Here is an 18,618-nt window from a genome sequence, read left to right as displayed (position 1 = left end):
TTGTGCAATTGGAACATGACACCACAATAACTCATTTCATAACAGTTCCCACCTGTAGTGTGACCTATAACCTGTGCAATTCAATTGACAACATAACAATCTGGTCTGTGAAAATATATACAAATAAAATGCAGTACAATAAGCCAGATGAATGAGTGTGCACACCCTTAAACTGATATATTGTGTATGCACCTCTTGAAATAGTTACAGCATTCATCCATCTTGGTCTGGACTCTAACATCATCGCATATCTTCACTTGGCAATAGTCGCTCACCTTCCTAGAAACACCTTTGATTGTATTTTAATGGAATTGTACAGGTTAGGGGTAACATTCAAGATGAGAAACATAATGAAATGATCTTCTGTGGTCCAATTGTCATACAGCACACATACCTGGCATTCCAACAGGGGTCTGTACACTTGTGACATCCACTGTATATAGGTGTTGATATAGCTGGTAGTGGTAGGCATGCACAGAGTGTCATAACACAGGCGGACACTCCTCTGATTAATACCTGAATATCATGCCTACTCTAGTACCCATATCAGTGTCAGGGCAATGCAATAACCACTAGCTGTACTCATTTATGTCTGTTGTATACACTGACACTGATATAATACACATGTGCAACATGCACAACCTATGTACCCGAATGCTTGAAACTCATGTGATTAGTTTTCTGCCTTCCGGCTGAACATATGCATACATACATGTGCTCAGGGGATACCTGGTATACATTTCTGTTGTATGTTAGTATGGCACACTGTATTTACAGTCTTGTTGCTCAATCATACTTCTCAACCTGTTACAGTAGTACGTCTGGACAATGGCATACATAAATATGTGTCAAAAGGGACATCAGTTTTGATACTGTATTAATATAGCTGCACCATACATTAGTACATTGATAGCAAAGTAGGTTTGACATCACTGTGATAACCTGGAAGATGTCCAACAGTCATAAATAAGCTAGTATGTTACAGTGTCATTGCTCACAGACCTGCCAATGGTTTGGCTGACATAACTCAGGAATATGTGTATGTGACTACAGATATCAGTCACAATGTGCTTATTGCCCAGCAGAACACTGTACAGTTGAATGTTATTAATTCAATATATCACATGCAGTTCAACACACTTGTCTGCAACAGTACTTTACTATGCACATGCCCTCTATAGGCCTCTTAGCTTTACGAGGCAAACATGAGTCATACTCATAATCACAGGTAACATAGATGTGAAAAACATCCCATTAACTGGCCTAGCAGTGGCATAGTCACAACTGTTTGACAGACACCCGTGTGGTTGTCATATATGAGCTGTCCTTTCCCAGGGTTTGTCAAGCTCCTGAGCTGTGATCCTACCTCACAACCTCTCAGAGCATCACATCTGGACAAAGCCTAAAATGATGGAGGGGATAAATAGGGACATACATTATATATTCCTGTTACAAACATAGGAAGTTCGTAGAATGATACATTATTTTCAAATCTAGGTGCTTAGGATTTCCCTCTCTCTTCCCCTCTTGGCTGACCTGGTGTGACTCAGTTTGAACTCTACAGTTCCCCACAAAACAGAGTCTACAAGACTGCAATCAGTTTCTCTCAGCATTTAAGCAGATTGAACTCCGCAGTTCCCCACAAAATGGAGTCTACAGGACTGCAATCAGTTTCTCTCAGCATTTAAGCAGATTGAACTCTACAGTTCCCCACAAAACGGAGTCCACAGGACTGCAATCAGTTTCTCTCAGCATTTAAGCAGATTGAACTCTACAGTTCCCCACAAAATGAAGTCTACAGGACTGCAATCAGTTTCTCTCAGCATTTAAGCAGATTGAACTCTACAGTTCCCCACAAAACAAAGTATACAGGACTGCAATCAGTTTCTCTCAGCATTTAAGCAGAGTAGGTTGCACACAAAAAGCATTTGTTAAGCTTTCACTTACAGTGCTGTGTAATTAAGCAGGTCACCATTTTGGTCAGCCATAGGGCTCTTTTTCTACTTGAGTGTTTGACTCCTTCCCTTGTAACTTAAGTAAACTGACTCTTACATTAAGAACTATAATACTTACCTTATAGCTTTAGGACACCTTAGGAAACCTTGTAAACTGCAATAGCCCCGCTACATTCGCCCTCGCTATGCTTGGGCTCTCTTTGCTCCTCTCCCTACTCCCAATTCCCTCCCGCCCCCAGTACCTCTACATTTATAGTACTATAGCCACTCCCGTGCTTTCTAGATCCTATATGCATTCAACTGGGATAATTCCTCTCACCCCCATTCTTCTACCTACATTTCAATAGCACCTATTAGCTTTCATCTGGCATTCTCCCATCCCCCTTCCAGTACCTTTACCTCACCACTCTATCTTCTGGTGTTGCATCACCAGGTAAAATAGTTCCTTAACTCACTAGCTGAATCACAGATAATGATATACTCCTCTTTACTACCCCTCTTGTTCACACCATACCTCCTTACCTTGTATGAAAACCAGTTTCTCACGGGATTTCAGGTCCAGAAAGGCCATATTATCACCCCAGCTGTAAATCCTCCCACCTTCAACCATACTTACAGTACCAGGTCCTATCCAACATCTTGTTCAGTCTATCAACATCTCAACCCCAGGCGCATTAGCTCTAGATCCAAACACTACCACAAACTAATAAACAAATTCCTGAAGTTCATCACCAATTATAGACTTAAACTAATACTTGGTGGTGATATTCACCCCAACCCTGGCCCACCCACTTCAGATACACATACCCCTCTACTTGCAATCTAAGCTACAAACCTACAATTAATAGGCCAACTAACTCTCTCCTAGGCTGTCATCTCAATATTAGAAGCATTAATAACAAGGTACATGAATTGCATGCACTTCTGGATGTCCACTCCCCTGAGATTCTCTGTTTATCTGAAGCCTGGTTAAAACCTAACACTACAGACAATGAAGTGTTACCACCTGGATACAACATACACAGACTGGATCGTGCTTCAAGGAAGGGGGTGGGGTAGCTGTACTCTATAAATCTGAGTTGAATGCCACCATAGATGTAATTCAACCACCTCAGATTAATAACTCGGAGATTCTTGCCACCAATATATCTACACTTGAAGATATCCTGCACTGGCTATCATGTCACAACCCCCAAGAAACCCTACTACTTGGAGACTTTAACATAGACTGGGGCACCTGTTCCTCAGAATCTCCAACCACCCATATTAACCTACATGCATTTACACAAATCATATCCACCCCTACCAATATAGGTAAACTCAACAAAAAAGAAAGCATACCTGACTGGGTACTCATAAATAGTCACCCTCAACTGTACACCTCTGGCACCCTCCCTGATGGCCTAAGCGATCACCTTCTCACATATGTAATTAAGCACAAAGCCATTAATTCCCAACAACCCTTACTCAGAAAGGTTAGAAACAATATAAACTTTGACCCTGCCAAATCCCAACAAGAACTAAACTCATGTAATTGGTCTATTCTAAAACACCTCCACTTAGAGGAAGCAGTAGCATACTTTAACAACAAATTCCTTGAGATCCTTATCACAGCACTACTTTAGCCCTCCTAGCCTTTACCAGCACCAAAAACCATAATCGCAACAATAATTATATATCCTCAGCCCTCTTCTTGGATCTTTCCAAGGCATTCAATATGGTTGATTACCAACTTTTATTCCACACCCTGCAAATATTCTGTCTAGATGCTAGAGCCCTTCAATGGCTTCAATCCTACATGAATGGTCGACAGCAGGATGTCCTCTGGCAGAACAAACTCTCTAACCTGTTCGTTCAAAGAGAACAAAGGCAAAAACTGCGCCATGGATTTCTAAAGTGTCTAAACTCAAAATTACCCTTAGAAACAAAGCATGGGCTTTATGGCATTCTTTTAAAGACCCCCAAGATCACATTAAATACAGGCAATCCAGGAATGAAACTAAAAATCAATTTTACAAGACAAAAAACAATACTACTGTAATTTACAGACAGTAAATCAAAATAACCCTCAGAAGTTTTGGACAGGTTTAAATAATCTACTACATCCTGGACAAACTTCAACCCCAATCCCTGCTGCTACTATTGATAAAACCCCTGAAGATATTTCTGACAGTTTTAACTGATTCTTTACTGAGACAATTCAAGCCCTAGCTAGCCAGCTACCTCCTAGTTCCCCTGGTCCTGAAAGTAGCACCCCTAGAAAACTACTCACATTCAGCTTCCAACCAGTCACCACTTCACTTATCCATATCTTGATCTAAAAATTAAAACCCACTACACTTTCTGCTGATCAACTCCCTGCCGAGTAGCTACAAAAATCATCTGATGCCATTGCTTACCCGGTCTCAATACTAATCAACCAAACCATAGTAGAAGCTAAAATTCCCACCAAAAAATATCCTATGTAATCCCACTTCACAAAGGAGGCAGATCTACCGAATTCTCCAATTATAGGCCAATAGCTACATTCTCTCCACTTGCAAAGATTATGGAAAAATGTATTCATAGACAACTCATGCACCACCTAATCCAAAATCACCTTATGGCAGACACTCAGCATGGCTTCCATCCTCATCACAGCACTACTTTAGCCCTTCTAGCCTTTACCAGCACCATAAACCATAATCGCAACAATAATTATATATCCTCAGCCCTCTTCTTGGATCTTTCCAAGGCATTCAATATGGTTGATTACCAACTTTTATTCCACACCCTGCAAACATTCTGTCTAGATGCTAGAGCCCTTCAGTGGCTTCAATCCTACCTGAATGGTCGACAGCAGGATGTCCTCTGGCAGAACAAACTCTCTAACCTTCTACCTAACACCCTTGGAGTACCACAAGGCTCTATACTAGGGCCCTTGCTGTTCTCCATCTTCATTAGTAATCTTTATACTGTCATCCCAAACGTCAGCCGTATCCAATATGCTGATGACTCTACTCTGATTTACTTGGCCACATCTCCAGCAGAGTTATGGTCAGCTACCCAGACCACCTTTAATACAATAGAAAACTGGCTTTCTGAACGTCGTCTGATCCTAAATCTCCAAAAAAAACTAAAATCCTGTTATTTTCACCAACACGTAGGTCTACTGCTTTCACCTTTACCATAAATTCAAATGATGACACAATAATCTCCCCTGACACCTCTACAAAACTATTAGGTGTCATCATAGATAATAATCTAAAATTTGACCTACATGTTAACCAAACTATCAAAACCATCAATAAAAACTATGGTCACTTTACAGAATAAAAGCCTTCCTAACCCCTCCAGCTAAAATTGCCATAGCTCACTCTCACCTTCTTCCAACCCTTCTGTATGCATCCCCTCTACAATTGAATTTAAACAAAACTGTCTTTAACAAACTCTCAATTTGCTACAACCACATTGCCAGGTTTGCCACTGGGCTGCCATTTAGGACACATCATTGCATCAATCTAAACCAGCTTGGGTGGCTTGAACTACTCAGTCTAATCCAGTATAACCAACTGATTATGGCCTATAAAATCCTCTATAATCCGGACAATACTCCTGCACTTAAAAATACTATCACCCCCTATAACAATCCTAGACCGCTTCGATCCTCTAACAAACTACTAATTCAGACTAGCAAAATTAATAACAGCCTGTGACTCTCTCTTTGCAAACTCTGTAAGTAGATCCTGGAACTTTCTTCCAGTTGATATTACCTTACTTTCCATCTTAGGTCAATTTAAAACTAGACTCAAACAACATTTGTCACTTAACTGGCTATGTCACTGTATCAAGCTTGGCTAACTCTCTCTAGAATGTGTAAAAATCTGTTAACCATCTTACTGTGTAATTTAATTTAATCCTGACTTCACTTGGGATTAACTCTAACCTGTGGAGCTTGTTTAACTTGCTTACTTATGTTGTTGCTGTTGTATCTTTCATCTTTTCCCGGTTAGGGGTCGCCACAGCGGAACTCCAGTCCGCTAATGATTGGCAGTAGATTTTTATGTACCAACTTGCCAGGCCTGATGCACAACCTTCAATGAAGGTACGCCCATTCATGCATGTCTCCACACAGAAGACGCTTTAGCTGAGAATCGAACAGGACAATGTCGTACTGTGATTTGACAATGTAAATATTTAATGCTGGTATTATGTAATGCTGTATCTGCTTATCCTTGGAGCTTTTCTCCCCTGGCCTCCGCTGAAAATGGACATGCATCCAGTCGGACTATCCCGATCAACAAATGTAAAATAAATAAAAATAAAAATAAATAAATTATGCATTATGGTGAATATTCTTAAGGATGTGGAGTCTTAAACTCAAGTGTTTGTCATTACTTGATGACTTCAATCCTCAGCTATTTGCCAGAAAAGTACAGATTTCTGGAGGAACAGACAAAAATATATGATGGTAAAATGTGGAAATTCTTTAAAGATCTTCACAGTTGAGAGGTATGTCTGTGACATCTCCCACTGCAAAGAGGGCCAGATGCTATGGCCATAGCAGCTGTTTAGCAGGACTTTAGTACAGCAAGTTTTGTTGGGACATATATTCCTCCAAATCATATTTTCCACTATTACAGACCAAGTACTATATTCAATTACTTGCTTATATGTTCCACTTGCCTTTTTTCTTTCTTCTCTGTTCCACTTTATGTTTCATTTCTCTCTCTCTATCTCTATCTATATCTATGTGCACTACAGGGATATAGCTGGTTTGAATAGGTGGCAGCATAGCTTTGTAGGTGATGGTCAATACCAGGTGATGGCCTGGGCACCTGTTGGGGTTCCCCACTTGCTAATTGCATGCAGAGCAGCTGTGTGGTTCTTATAATAGTCAGTGTCATGGCAACACACTCATATAAATGCGTACTCCATGTGGGCATAGGCTGTTTCCCTTTCCTTGTGAGGAAGACATCCTGGAGTTGTGTGAGCTACTACTTCTTACAACAAGACTTGTGAAGACGAGCCAACTAAATAGTGGAGAAGGTTCGAGACTTAGGGGCATAATGTGAGTATTGCTGTTATATGTATCAAATACTGCTAGTTTAACAGGGTTTGTCTGCACATGCTACTTCTGCATGAGTTTCAGTCTGACAAAGTTCTGTCTTTGCATAGCTCTCAACTGTAGGGCCATCCACATAATGGCCACAGGTTAGCCTGTTATGTATGGGCTGTTCCCCAGACAGGCATTGTCCTTGGCAAATCAGTAGCATATTCTGGTTATTGCATTATGTAAATGGCAACTTCCATTTGCTTTACTAACTTTATATCCCTCAAAAAAGATATGTTACAACAAACCCTGTAACACCAGCAACTTTTTAAGTGTATAACAGCAATAGTTCAAGTATGGCCATGTATTTGGGCCTCTGTCACCAGTTATGTAAGGCTTTGTCCAGATGTCATGCAGTAGTAGAGGGGAAAGGCTGGGAAATATGTTGAAGTCTGTACATTTAAGAGGTTGGTGTACAGAAAATGCTCTTAGATGCTCTTGTAACATATTTTATGTGGGGGATAGTAACACATGTTTTAAAACTAGGCTGTTAGAACATGTGAGACATACTACTGAAAAGAAATATGACAGTTCTATAGACGTATAGTTGAAAAACTCTCACTATGGGGACAGTAGTGGGTCCCAAGGTACTGTTTCTGAAAATGTCTGTTCCTCGAAACATTCATAAAAGAACTATTGTTATGTACAGACTCAATGTATTAATATTAACTGTGACACTTTATCCCGGTTAAATGAGGATTGTAATTGGAGGCTGTGTATTCAATTATGTAATTAGGTGTTAATTGCTTCTTGTGATTAAGGCATGTATTTCTGGTAATGTTTACTCCTTGAAGGCTTTAGCCAAGACATCTGAGTATAATAAACATGTGTGACTTACTGGCTGGTTGTTTTTTTCTTTGCTATGTTCAGACATTTTATTTGTTTTGCTAAGAGGCTGTTGTATGTCTGGCCATTGTGTATGGCCTATCATGATTTTGTAGCAGTGTACTGTTCCCTTACTTACTTATTTGGACTCTGAAGGGGCAGACGTGAATGTCATGGCTGCTTTTGTATGCAACTGTGCATACTGCCCCAGTTGTGGGTGCTCTATCAGCAGCATATGTTTGTATGGGCATTTTGGGACATAAATATATATATATATATATATATATATATATATATATATATATATATATATATATATATATATGGGAGCCCTTCATTTGTTCGAACTTTCAAATGTTCGAAACTCATATGGCCGACCCCATATAAGCGAACGTTTGAAAGGCCGACATATGATAGTGGAGATCCCACTACAGTGCGGGACAGGGAGCTTCCCCTTTCTTGCACTGTAGTGTGATCTTGGAGGGAGAATATTTAAGTAGCAGGGGGTTTGGGGCCCCCCTGCATAACACAGTTTTACTGTGTTTACAGGTAGGTAAATGGTGCTATTTCAGGATGTCGATCTTTTGGAATGTCGATCATATAGTGTCAGCCATATGAAAGTCGGCATTCTGAAGTAAACCCATACACACACACACACACATATATATATATATATATATATATATATATATATATATATATATATCTGTATACATCTGTATATGTATGCATGTTTGTATGTATATATATTTATATATATATATATATATATATATATATATATATATATATATATATATATATATATAAATCCCAAAAGTAACGGTGCACGTGTTAAGAGGGGTCCAAAAAAATACCAGCACTTGATCCAGCAAAGCTTCTAGTAGTAAAATGCCTAATACAGGCAAAAAATGAGTTTGGGAACACTTCTGAGTGAGCTAAAATAGCTCTATATTTTTTTACGTGTTACACCATCTCTCAGCAGTGGAACTAGTGAAGAAAACACAGACCGGTATCCGGTTTTGCCCTCTAGCGTCCTCAGTGTGTAATTATATTTAATCTCTCTTCAGTTAAATACACAACCCAAGAAGCAAATAAGATATCCGCCACGGAATCCAGACACCAAACGGAAGTTGTTTCAAAGTGTAAAAATCTTTTATTCCAGACGAAAACAAGAAGAGTATCCACAAGCGCTTTCACTTGGATGTTCCAAGCTTTGTCAAGTAGTTTTAATGTTCGAAAACAACTGTTTAAATAGTTGGTAGGCTCTAATTAAGCCAAAAAACTTGTACTTAATTAATAAATTGTCATTAATAATTAAAACTCTTGTAAACCAATATTGAGCACTAAAATTCAGTTACCATTGCTGTTTACTATATGCTGCATACAAAATCTGCAGTTTATCATTTGTTTAAACTACAAATCAGTGCATATAGATGTCGTTACAAAACACAATGTTTCTTTAAACTGTATTTTAAATTTAAACCTGTTCAGTGCCTTTTAGATGTATTTGTCTTTAAAAACATAAATAAAACAAGTGATACACATTGTGTGTTTTCTAACCCTCCCAACCCCCCCCCCCTTTTCTTTTATATGTAATTTTCTCTTGTTACCATTAATTTATCTTACATTCAAAAATTGAAAAGGGACAACATAAGGGTAATGAAACCGGACAAGGGTGGGGGTATTGTTAACAGCAATGGTAACTGAATTTTACTGCTCAATATTGGTTTACAAGAGTTTTAATTATTAATGACAATTGATTAATTAAGTACAAGATTTTTGGCTTAATTAGAGCCTACCAACTATTTAAACAGTTGTTTTGGAACATTAAAACTACTTGACAAAGCTTGGAACATCCAAATGAAAGCGCTTGTGGATACTCTTCTTGTTTTCGTCTGGAATAAAAGATTTTTACACTTTGAAATAACTTCCGTTTGGTGTCTGGATTCCGTGGCGGATATCTTATTTGCTTCTTGGTCTGTGGTTCTACATTTGGGTTTGCTGTTTTTTTGTAAATACACAACCGTTATTAAAGTTGCAGTAACCATTAGGGCAGAGTACATTCTAAATGAATCTAAATTTTAAAGATTAAATTTGTATACATAAAAATATGCATATATATGTACTTATACATACTAAATAATTTTCTGTAACCAGCATGCATATGTTAAATAAAAATAAATGTATATAATGAATGAATTTAAATTAATAAAGCATCTACAATAATAAACATATAAGTGGTATATATTTTTTCTTATTGTACCACATATCCTTATGTACATAAAACATTTAACTTAAAACATCCCACAACAAAAATGCTTATGAAAAGTGCAGTATAGATACCCACCTAATTCATCCCCAATACCCATTTAATCCAGGTTTATATAAAGCTCCCAAATTGGTAATCCATACTCTATTTTTTATCCAAAATCTTATGTTTGTTATTATCAGAAAGATGTAACTCCACAACCATATCAGTTCCCACAAACACAAAATTGGCTGTATCATGTTCATGTTTATGTTTAAATAGGGCACTTCTAGGTCTTCTACAATTAATATCACTCAAATGAGTAGCAATTCTAGTCTTAAAAGACCTAGAAGTTTGACCCACATAGAAAGCACCACATTAACATATGGCCATATATATATATCACCCATTTGGCAAGTAATCAGATATCTGATCTCAAATATTCTGGGAGTGTTTATTGAAGTAAAACATTTCATTTTTGAAATGACCTTACAATATGTACAATTGCCACAGCAGGTGCTTCCCTTAGGCCCATCCTGTCTATAATCACAATTTCTATCCATTTTTTGTACCAGGATAGAAATTCACCACTATTTTTACCTCATCTATAGCTAAAGGAACAGACATCATCTAGACATTGATTCAATAAATCATCTGATTTTAGAATATAAAAAAAATGATGTTGCATCATGTCGCTAACCCTTTATTGGCTTTGGAACTAGGTGGGTCGCTTAATACTTCTATACCTACTTTACCTGAAGATAACCTTGCAGAGTTCAACTTGACTGTGAAAGAGTTTGAAGACAAGTTGTACCTATTACAAAGGTATGCCTGGCAAAGGCAACACCTTGAAGCCTCTATACACCATCGCATCGTACCCCGAGGAATGCGCGTTTTTTGTATGCCGTCGTATGGGACTAATCATCCGGTGCTCCTGAAAAAGTGGCAGGACCTAAATATTGAACAAGGCTTCAGGTATATGTCACTTTTAAATGAATATTTTTTACCACTTGAGACTAAGTTACGTACAGAAATAGACATAACTCACAAAAATTTAACTGACAAGTTTAAATCAGACTATGCTAGAAATAGACTGCAAACCATGTTCTCACAAGTGAATTCTTTTAGTGAGAAATTAAAACAAATAAAATTGAAAAAGTTGCAGAGGGACTTTAATGATTTCCAAACAGGTCAGATTTTTGTCTGGCCCAGGCATAATAATAATGCACAAACTCAAGCGCAAAGGCCAACTTCTCCGATACATACTAATGATGATGTTATACATCATGATGTTGCTTCTTCATCTGTTGGAAGTTTAGCCCTGCCTACTTTGTCTACAACTGACAATACTTCTGCTCAATCTAGTGAGACGGATTTTCCTAGATTAACTGCTTATTCTGCTACACCACCTCCTAACCAATTAGCCTTTGCTAATATACATAATGACAATCGTTTAGGTGCGAAACCTAAAGTTGTTCAAGAAGCAAGTCGTTTTTTACCTTATCCCATAAAAACACAACACCAAGGGAGAGGACGCTCTCAAAGCAGAGGGCCAAGAAAAAGGAAAATTTCCGAAGAGAGATATGGAACGACACGAAGACAAAGGATGTGACTGACATTTTTGTCAATTTATCTAATTATGATATGTGTATATCTGATGTTAGTTTGATCAATAAGGGCCTAAACTTTATACCAGCACAGTGTAGTAACTTGGCTGAAGTTTTATGTGAGCTACGTATTTTCTGTAGAAGTATAGCCCTTAAAATGTTTTTTAAAAACACCACTACAACACACAGCAATGAACCTTTACATCCTGACTCAGTAATTCTAAGACAAAAAAGTAATTTTTCACCTCCACTACCCTTTAGCTTAGATTGTTTCCTAAAGGCTTGTGAGAGAGATTTCTATAAACTTTTTTCTACTAAAAAGAACAAAATAGCCTATGTAAATTTAACATCTAGTGAAATGGCATCCCTGAGGAAATTTAAGCAGCTCTCTGATATCACCTTTAGACCTGCTGATAAAGGTGGTGGAATCATAGTTATGAATACTGTGGATTATATCACGCTGATGTTAAATATGTTATCTGATCGAGAAACTTATTCTATTATTTCCCAGAAAAAAGTTTGCTCTATTATAACTAATGTACATGCAACTTTACATGACCTTCTAATGTGCCGACAAATCACGCCAGAAGAATATAAATATTTGTACATTGAGTTCCCCACTACTCCTACAATAAAAGGTTTGCCAAAGATTCATAAACAAGTACATCCTATACCTCTTAGGCCTATAGTTTCAGGTTGTAACTGGGTAACTGCCACTATTTCTACTGCTCTCGAAAAATTCCTCAGGCCTGTAGTGGATTCGGTTCCAACTCTACTAAAAGATACCTATGATTTGCTAAACAGCCTTAAAAATGTAACATTGAATATTGGGACTGATGAATATATGCTAATAACTTTAGATGTAAAAAATCTTTTTACGTCCATCCCCAATGATCTGGGTCTGGAAGCAATTAGAGAATTACTTGTTAGAGATACCAACTTCTCCACTGATAAAGTCATTCTAATTTGTCAACTACTGGATTTAGTGCTCAACAATAACATCTTCATGTTTGATGGCACTACGTATTTGCAGACATGGGGTGTAGCTATGGGCACCCCATGCGCAAATACGTATGCAAATGTAGTAGTTCTGAATTGGGAAAAGGAACACTTGTTTACCAATCCTGCTTTTGATAAAATCAAGTTCTACAAACGTTTTGTAGACGATGTTCTCCTAATATGGCAGGGTACCCTAGAGGATTTTACACATTTCCTACACCATTTAGAAACCACTACCACTTATTTGAAATTTACAGTGGAAGCCTCTATGAAACAAGTAGAGTTCTTGGATGTCTCCCTGACACTTAACGAACATGGAAAAATCACATCTTCTATTTTCAGGAAACCCACATGGACTAATACACTACTTCATTTCAGTGGCATGCATCCTAGGCATATGTTCCCAGGAATAGTTAAGAGCCAGTTCACTAGATTGACCAGACTTTGCCAGGATAGTATAATTTTGGAAAAAGAATCTGACTTATTAGAGAAATTCCTTTTGGATAGAGGCTATGACTTTAAGCTTGTTAATTCTATTAAAAACAACACTATACATCCCACAGATTCTGCAACACATATGGTTAAGAAACCCAATTCTTTTATATATAAAAAAGCCAACGATATTATAAAAATACCATATATCACAAAGTATACCAGTGATGTGAAGTGTTTGGAGAATATTATACGGAATAATTGGAACATATTGCAGACTGACATCTCAGTAACTAATTTGGTGGGTAACTATCCTTCTTTTTTGTACAAAAACTGTTCTAATTTAAAACAAATTTTATGTAAAGACTTTGTATTAAATGCTAAGAAATCTACCCCAAATATGGGGACAGTTTCATGTGGTACTTGTACTAGGTGCAAGTTGATTTGTTCTGACTTAACCTTCATTCATCCTACACTAGGTTTTACCCACTATGTTAATGTTTCAGCTACTTGTCAGACTAAAAACCTGGTATATTTAGCAACCTGTACAAAATGTACTGCATTTTATATTGGATTGACTAAAAGAAGACTAACTGATCGCATTTACGATCATTTGTACGAGATAAAGAAAGAAATAGACACTAACGCATTAGCTCAACATGTAATAGAATACAAAGAACACACTTTTTCATTCAGGGTACTTGAAAAAATAACTCTGAATCCCAGGGGCGGCGATAATATCAACAATCTAGCCCTGGCAGAATTAAAGTGGATTTTAAAATTCAATGCTCATAGTTACCCTGGACTGAATACTTCAGTTTCCATCAAACCTATTTTAAATAATAGAAAGCGTTAAACTTTATGATTAAATTTTGATGTATGTTCCTTAATCCCAAAATATTTTTAATTTTTGTTATAAGGTACATAATTTAGTATTCTCGTTATAACATTAGCTTACTATTTATTATTCTTTATTCACTATTTCTATTCACTATTTATATAATTTTATTCATCACTTTTTATATTTCATGGGTAACTAGTACCTTTAGTTAAATCAGTTTTTAATTTCTATATGTATATACTTCTCATATATATACATGTTTTGGAATTAAATTAATTTAAACTATTATATTTCTTTAGTTTTAAGATATAAGAAATATTTTGTCCCTTGTCGTATCATTAACATTGTCAACGATATACTTTATTTTATTTTAATTTTAATTTTAATTCTAAAATCCTTTGTATATTCAACCTTAATATAAAGAACTTTACATTTTCATTAAAACTGAGGTTTTTAAAATCACTACTCATTAATTATTATTTATGCATTTATTTATTTATTTATTTATTACTTATTAATCATCTTCTAAGAATTTTCTTAAACAAATAAAAAATTTCTCATAAAAAATGCTTTAACATAACCTTAGGAGCTTATGGGTATATAAACTTTAGTAGTTTATAATAAATGGATTTGATTATCCATTTGTATTTGACCTATTTGATCTACATGTTTCCATATGCTCACATTTTTATGTTATTACAAAAATTCTTCTAGAGATAACATTATTATAATTTTTACTTTTTATGGCATTTGGCCTCATTCAAGGCAATATACTTTATTAACAATACTTTATTATTATTTTAATTATGGGTACTGACATAGACATATAACTGTATACATATATTTACATTTTTACTTTATTTATATATACACTTATATTTGTTGTTGCTTATATTTTTATTTTTTCATATACATGCATTATAGACGTTTTATGCTCTTTCAGCACCATATTTATGGCTCCTATTTTAACTTAAAATAGTCAGCTTTGCAGCTCTAACACTGACGCATCTTTCTTATTTCATAAAGTTACCGCGTTCTATTGGATACGCCTACATTTCAAGATACTAGCATAATCTAGATGATTCTGATTTATGTTTCTATCTATGAGGATATGTATCTTCTGTTTTTTGTTTGGTTTCTCACATATACTTTAAAAGTTATATGTTACTTGGTCTTAAGTGGTTTTATACTAGATCTATTTGTATTTTATCTGCATTTCTATAGTAAGGTTTAGCTAGGTTTATAAAACCATCTAACCGATTTTATTAAGGTTTTAAAAACATGAATATTGCTCACAACAACTATGCATTTATGCTATTTCCTTAGGTAGGAAAAGTTTAGAAATGTTTCTTTTTGTATAACTCTTTGCGGACACTTATAACTAGTTCCCGCCTAATGAATTAAGTTTTCGGTTACGATGGTAACCGTAAAAACGTTTCTCATTGTGATATACCTGTTTGAGTTTAGACTCGCAGGGATCTGTTTGTTTTTATTTTATTTATTTATTTAAGTACAGAATTACTGATGAAATGCAATAAGTCTTCTAATTATCTGAATGTTAAACATTCTTAGCTTATAAGTTGCATTAAGAGTTCTGTATAAGCTATATTTTAGATTTCATAAATATTCACAATGAATGTAATGCCTCTGATTGTTTGATGGCATTGCCGTTTTAAATAATGATTGAAGTACCTAATCATATAGGGCTTGGCTTTTAAACAATGTATTATTTAAGCACTTTTGTGTAGGGTTTTCATTTGTCTGATGAAGCGTGGCTGTGACCACGCGAAAGCGCTTACCTTCACCCATTATACCTACAATAAAGAAGAGTTTTATATTTTTACTACGGCTGCCGACAGTTTTTTGGAATTGTGTCTTTTGGAATTGTGACTTTTGGAACTGTATCTTGGAATACCACCTGAACTTTAATTTGTTAACTGACTACATCGTGGTGAGATCAGGTTTCTGCTTTTTACATTGATTTTAGAATATGCCAGTGTCTATTTTTGATTTTTTTAATTTTATAAGTGTTGGTACTATAATTAGTCACAAATCTAATTTTGGGAGCAACATAAGAATTTATCTTAATATCATCTGATCATGAAGTGTACAGCAATGGTTCCCTTTTAAGCTGCATAGCTTTATCACATATTGAATCAATATGGGCTCTATCATAACCCCTATCTATGAACCTGTTTTTCATATTCTGTGCTTCATTTATGAAATCAACATCATTGCTACAAATGCGGCGTAGTCTCTGAAACTGAGCCATTGGTGTATTAGTAATCGTATGTTTAGGATGGCAACTACTGGCTTCTAAGAGGGCATTTTTTTGTAAAAGGTTTCCTATATAATGTTGTAAGCATAGTACCATCCAGCACCTTTGTCGCATTCACATCCAGAAAATCAATGGTACATGGTTCTATTCTATCTACAGACTTCATACCAAGCTCATTAGAGTTCAGGTATTCCGCAAATATATGCCAATCTTTCAATGTACCAGTCCATACTTCCCAGCAATCATCCAGAAAACAGCGCCACATATTTTTGATCTCCATATATCAAGCTACATTCAATGAAGCCCATAAAAAGGTCAGCATAGATAGGGCAAATACTGTACCTATTGCTGTCCCACTTAACTGCAGATAACAATCATTTCCAAAATAAAACACATTGTGTTCTAGTACCAAACTAATCATCTTTACAAGAAAATCACAATGTTCTTCAGAGTATTTCCCATATTCCTTAAGCCAATATCTAACTGCCATTAGTCCACCTGTATGAGGAATATTAGTGTATAATGATTGTATATCTAAGGTACATAAATAGGAATTGACAGGAACTTGTAGGTTATCCATCAGATGAAGAAACTTGTTTGTATCTTTTAGTCTGGCTCTAACCATAACTAAAAGGGGCTTTAACTGAAATTCTAAATATTTTGAAATAGGTACAGTCAAAAAGTCCCCTACCAGAGACTATAGGTCTACCTGGAGGGGAGTCTATCATCTTATGGATCTTTGGAAGTAGATAAAAATTCTGATTTTTTTTGAATCAGTCACCAAAAGTTCTGTATATAAACTATCTGTAATACCCCCCCCCCTCTTTATAGAAAGAAAGTACACCATCTATCTTTCTTTTAAATTCTTTAATGGGGTCATGAGTTAATTTACTATAGAACTTGGCTTCACTTAGTTGTTTCATCACTTCATTAGTATATTCCAAAGTATTCCAAATGACGGTGGCACCTCCCTTATCAACCCTAACAACCATTAAATCCTTATTAGCCCTAAGGCTCTTGAGTGCTTGTCTCTCATCAGGACTGAGGTTTGAGCCATGATGTTTAAAAATAGTAGTTTGCTGACTATTTAAGTCTCACAAAACTAGTTCTTCAAATAATCTTACCTTAGTTTCATAAGGTGGATTAAAGTTAGATTGTTTTATCTTAAACTCAGGGGGTGGAACACAACTTCCAACTGTTTTAGCAAAAAATGCTTCAAGTTTAGAAACCTACAAAATCTCTTTACATCACTATTAATATCATATTCAAAGACATAAGTTGAAGGTACATAATTCAAGCCTTTATTTAACATGCATTTCTCATTTTTGTTAGCTCCACATTAGTTAAATTAACAATCAAATTGGCTTGCTGAAAAGTTTCAGTTACATTGGTAGCTTCAATGTGTCCCTGAAAACCTTTTCCACCACTTACAGTCTGAAATCTGGTTGCTTTCCAATGCTTACGCCCCCCTCTACTAAAGGGCCCTCTCTCCCTTTAGTTCTTTTATGTACTGGTGACATCTGCTCAAAAGTGTCTCCAAAATCATTATCAGTGTCTGTACTAGGTGGATTAGAGGAAATCTCTGAGGCACTAGAGTCTGTAAAACACATAGTGAATGTTGATTTTAATATAGATTTTCCCCTGTTACATTTTTCACAGCTAGATTTATTTACAGTTCCAGAAAATCTAACTGCTCTCTTCATTTGTTTCAATGTATATACTGTAAAGCAACTAATAAGGTTGTGCAAGAACAAACAACTGATAAAATATAATCAGATCCTGCAGATAGACTAGTGGTGGACCGTAGCTGGGATAGCTACTAAAGTTCAAAAAAATGACACGGATATATGAAACTTGAATTATGTCACTGATAAAACAGAACGAAAAAAAGATGAAAAAACACTTGTTTTAAATCCACAGAAACCTCACTGCATCGCCAAATTGGCAAGATGTTGAACTAAAGTGTAACAAAAAGACTGTTACACACTGATGTTTAGCAGTTCAAAGTTAAGTAGGACTAAATCTGTTTATATCCCAGGCATATACATTCCTATAACTCTTCCAAATGATGCAAAGTAACTTGAACACAACTCACAACAGTCTGTGGGGAGACCATAACAAGCATAAAAAAGTACCTTAGAATGTTTGTAAAAGCTGATGAAATGTTGTAGAGCAAATGCCTGGTTGCTCAGGAAGTCCTGACTATCCGTTTAGCTTCTGGTAGAGAAAACCCAATCCAATACTTTGTAGTTAGAAAACACAAGAAGCTTCCTTTGCAAACTCAATAGTTCCAAACTTGCAGGAAGCAAATGAAGCACTAGAAGCACTAGCACAATTG

This window comes from Protopterus annectens, chromosome 5.part0, assembly GCF_019279795.1.
Source record: "Protopterus annectens isolate FY-2018-M chromosome 5.part0, PAN1.0, whole genome shotgun sequence".
In the NCBI taxonomy this organism is placed as follows: Eukaryota; Metazoa; Chordata; order Ceratodontiformes; family Protopteridae; genus Protopterus; species Protopterus annectens.
This window is presented reverse-complemented; position numbering follows the sequence as displayed.